At 40.7% G+C, this 5050-nt stretch overlaps 1 non-coding gene across 1 annotated transcript; it reads left to right on the forward strand.

Annotated features, from left to right (window-relative positions):
- Nucleotides 1-2761: 2761 nt before the first annotated feature.
- LOC116074165 lies at nt 2762-2925 on the forward strand. The gene has a single exon (XR_004112120.1). It is a non-coding gene; the product is annotated as a U1 spliceosomal RNA (small nuclear RNA).
- The last annotated feature ends 2125 nt before the right edge of the window (nt 2926-5050 follow it).

Here is a 5050-nt window from a genome sequence, read left to right on the forward strand (position 1 = left end):
AAAAAAAAAAAAAAAAAAAAAAAAAAAAAAAAAAAAGTTAAAAAATATACCATTAAGGTTACCCCAGAAACCTGAACTTAAAACTATGGCATCCTCTTTAAATCTCCTGAGTATGATAATTAAAATGTAATTATTTAGAAGAACAACTACAGTAAATGTGGCAAAAATATTACTGGTCAATTTCTATGAAAGTTATGTGAATGTTTATTTACTGGACTATTTTCCCAAGGCCATATTTTAACATTTTTCAAAATAAAATATTGGGGAAAATACTGTACTTAAAAGAAAAAAAACTGTGTTTTTTTTTAAACTCCTAAGTGTGTCTAATTCTCCAGGCAAAGTATCTTTAGCATCTGTCTATCATGTTCTCGCTGCGGCTGGCTCACAGCCTCTGTTGTATCTCAGCCAGGATCCCTGGAAACGGTAGCATCATGGTTTGCAAGGCCTCTCTCTTTTCCTCCTCCAAAATCTCTCTCCTATATAAGAATTTTGTGAAGACTCGACTCTGCACAAGTTTTTTTCAATAGATCCAAGTTATCTCGGGGCTAAACTCAACCTCCCTAGTCTCCCTCTTGCTTCTGTAATGAACGTGTATTTTAAACTGCTGCCCTGACAGGCATCCATCTCCGGGGGAAGACTGCAGAAGCCACAGAGTGAACTCATTTGCTGTTGTATTTGACATGTCCCCTCCCTTAAAACATTATCCTGCTGCTGAATTCCATGTATTCCTAACACCACCACCCTCAGCCTTGCAGGCATGGCCTCTCTGACTCAGCCCAGGTTCTGCCCGCTCTTTATCCACTTCGTGGCCTCAATTCCTTAAGTCTACTGTGCCCCACCCATGGCCAGTCTCTTTCACCTTAGGCCTTTATCATCTCTGAGCTTGAACCTATGACCAGCCTACCAACTTGGCTTTGCCCAGTGCTCCATGTTCCATGTTAAATGACTATCAATGGCGGGCAGCGGGGAAAGAAGGTCCTGGCTCTGTATCCTCTTCTGGTGGGGACAAATGCATCTCAGTGAGAAGTGACCCACAAAGCAGCTGTCACCTAAAGCTTTGGATGAGACAATGTCACAGAACTCAATAGCTCTTCACCAAGATTCCCAGAAGCTCAGCGTGACAAATGCCCAAAATATTAAAAGGCAGAAAGTCCTGTTGTCCTGTCTAATTCCCAGTGCAGAAACTAGAGAGTGAATACATAGTGAAAAAAAAAGTCCTTTAAACCATAACTGGCCATGATGTGCCTGACACTCATGGTGCTCATGTCCACATGGCAAGCCACACTGCCTGGAGATGCCTGTGGTTACGGTGGATGAAGCAGATTGGCAAACTGTGGCCATCAGGTCAAATACGGTCAGTCCACGGTTTGATTTCTGTAGCCTACTAGGTGAGGGCACCTTTTAAACGTTCATATCCAAGAGAGATCCAAAACTTTATATGGCCTCCAAGTTCTAAAATAGTTACCATGATGAATTATGGCAAAAAAAGTTTAAACTTACACAATATGAATTTGAATGCTATGATTGTCCATCAAAATGCTAAGCAGCTATAGACAACCACTTAATCCTCATCTGTCTTTATTTTTTGAAGTGTATGCATATATTCATGTGCATGTAACTTAGGTGTGGGTCCCCTCTGAGGCCAGAGGAAGGTGTGAGATCCCCTGGAGCTGGCGTTGGTGGTAAGCTACTTGATATGGGTGCAGGGAAATGAATCCATGTCCTCTCCACGAGCAGTCAGAGCTCAGGGCCATTGAGTCATCTCTCCAGCCTCCCTTGCTTACCCTCTGCTCATCCTGATTTTCTTCCTTGTACATGCAGATGAAATATCTACACTTGGAATACTGCAAAAAGTTAAATGAATTTGTGTTTATAATTTATTTAGTGCAATTCTTGATAGACAAGTGCTTCACAATTGATATTTATAATTATACTAGAGGGAATATGTTACTTTAAATCATCATGCTTGCCTTTTCAAAAATATAGAATCCATATTAAAAAGGGTAGAATTTTCTCTATGGCTCTCTTCCCCTGGCTGAGATTAATGGAAGAAGATGAAGAAAAAAAATGGAAATTTCAAAATGCTTGCCAATTATTCTAGACTGCCAAAGAGGAATGTTGGAATATATAGTCTACTATTTAGTAGGACATATCAATGAATCTTTGCATATACAAGCAGGGCTTCAGAGCCAAGTAGGGTAGGGATTATAAAGATAAAACAGTCTAAACAATGAAAATGGAGGAATTGGGTTTGAAAGAAAGAATCAAGCTTCTTATTCATGAGGGCAGACAGAATATATAATCTCTCTCTTTGCTGAATATGAACAGTAAAAATAACAAAAAATAATAATGTCTTTTAAAAATAGTAGAAAAATAAATATATGTACACTCTTGTTCAAAGACAAAGAACAGAATTTTCAACAGAGTGCAAAATGGAAAGATTCGTCTCCTTAAAAGGAAAAAGCAGAAATTGTCACACCATATACCATATAGGGAAATGAGGATGGTAGATATAGGCCCAAGATTGTTACCAATCAGCTATTGGGACATCATAGTTATAGATACTAACAAGAATCCATCTCAAAAATATGAGCTCAAGCAAATCTTCCACTATGTGGGTCAGAATCTGCACCTCTTGGTGGCTAAAGAAGCCACCAAGAAGTGGCTAATTCAGAAGATGTGCTAATTGAGCAATAGACAGCACAGAGACACAGAGAAAGGTAAGGCAAAGAAGAGGGTACAGTTGGTTTTTGAAAGTCTCATACTTACCTGGCAGGGAAGATACCATGACCACGAAGGTGGTTTTCTCAGGGCGAGGCCTATCCACTGCACTCCAGGTGGACTGACCCCTGCAATTTCCCAAATGTGGGAAATTCCACTGCATAATTTGTGGTAGTGGGGGACCTGTGTTCGCGGTCTCCCCTAAAATATAAAAATAAAAAGTCTTTTTAGCAGTAATAGTCCCAAGAGTAGTTGATGTCAACAACAACAAAAACTACAACCCTCTCTTCGAAGGAGATGAGAGATAATTTATTCTGGAGCCAAATATGAGTGACTTTGGTTTGAGGACACAGATTCAGGTTAGCCCAAATTCCAGTGTGGTAACAGTTTCATGAAATTCTTAGAGTAACAGAACAAGGAAAGTCATAAGTCAAGGTACTTTCCAAAAACATTAGTGGAAACATTAAGTAGGTGGCTACAGCAAAATAGAGAAATCTCAACGACAGGACTGGGCTGCTCTCTGATGACACTCCTAGCCTTTGGCTTGGTGGAAACTAGGTTTTGTCAAGTTAATATATTCCATAGGTTTTATCTGTTAGTCATAGTGTGTCAGGTCAGACACAGTGGTAGGTAGGGAATGTTTATTTGGGGAGTTAGAGATGCCCAAGATAAACTGTAGTTAGAGTTAGGACCTGCAACATTACAACCTCTCTACAATCTTTGACATTCTAATCAGTGAACCTGCCTTGCAGAAGACTCAGGGAAGAAAGAAATTCTTTCTGGGAACTTCAGCTCACACAGGCCAGGTCAAAAGCCCACTGAGGACTGGGGAGAGGGCTCAGTCTGTAAAGCACTGACTTTGCAGATATAAGACTCTGAGTCTGCTCCATAGAACCATGTGAAAGCCAGACTGGTTAAGTCCCAGGTCAATGAGAGATCTGTCTCAAACAAAAGGAAGAAGATGACTGATATTATCCTGTGACCTACACACACATACACACACACATACACACACACACTCAAATTCTCACATACACAAACACACACACTCACATGCCACACACAATCACAAAACAACACACACAGACACATTCACATACACACACACTTACACACCACACACAACTACACAATAACACACACTCACAAACTCAATACATTGTAACACACACAAACACGTATACATTCACACATACACACCACTCACACACACACACAAACACATGCAGACACTCACACAAACAAACACACACTCACATACTCTCACAAATGCATTCTCATACTAACACACACACTCACACACGCACTCTCTCACATACACATACTCATAATTCATATACACATACATTCACACATACACACAAACATGTACACACGTGAAAAGGAAGTCTCAAGTTTAGGATTGGCAATAGCATCATGGTTCTGTGGGGCGTCATTATCTACCTCAACAGAATGGGTGGACTGGTACCACATGAACAAACAAGCAAATAACTCAAAAGGCAATGTAAACTTTGATCAAACATCCTATGTGATCAGTATAATGTAGTTTACAAATATATGTGAGAAAAAGAGTTCCATAGAGTCAACGGACAACACTCCTAGCTGCTATGGGCATACAGAAAGGACTCAAAGGGAGCCCACATTGCCATCAACTGGCACACACACACACACACACACACACACACACACACACACACAAAGCCACAAAGCTGTTTGCATAACAGAAAGAGGAGATGAAAGGGACTCCCTACCCATTATTACCACTGTTTCGTCTTGTGTCCTGGGGGGCAAGACTGAGATTGAAGATGAGGTAAGTAGAACTCTGGCATCTATGAGAAGGTGGTAATAGGAGACTTCTGGTGATGAACAGCAAAATAGATTTAGATGCTGACCCCCATCTCTCTCTGTGGTTCAGTTCTAATGAAAAATGTCTTCCTGCTAAGAAGTCTAGTAGATGAGGCCATTATCCATAAGCCAGTAGTGACTCCACAGAGATGCAGAGAAAAGATAGGAAGTCAATCTTGGTAATTCCTATGTAGGACCACCAGCCCATTCTACTAAAGGACAACGCACTAGAATCTGTCTCATACACTCATATAGGAAGGTCTCAGGCTACACATGCCCAGGTGACCCAATCCCTATTCAGTTATTTGTATCATACCAAGCTATCAGTAAACCGGGGCTTTTCGCATCTTCATTCATAACAAGCAATCAAAGGGAGCAGTTATAACCATAACCCCTGGGAGCACACCTGTGCTCAGTGGGGAATCGTGCCACCATCTCATGGAAGTGGAAAATATCTCTATGGAGATACCGTGACCTAGATATA

Source organism: Mastomys coucha, unplaced genomic scaffold (genome assembly GCF_008632895.1).
Source record: "Mastomys coucha isolate ucsf_1 unplaced genomic scaffold, UCSF_Mcou_1 pScaffold23, whole genome shotgun sequence".
In the NCBI taxonomy this organism is placed as follows: domain Eukaryota; kingdom Metazoa; phylum Chordata; class Mammalia; order Rodentia; family Muridae; genus Mastomys; species Mastomys coucha.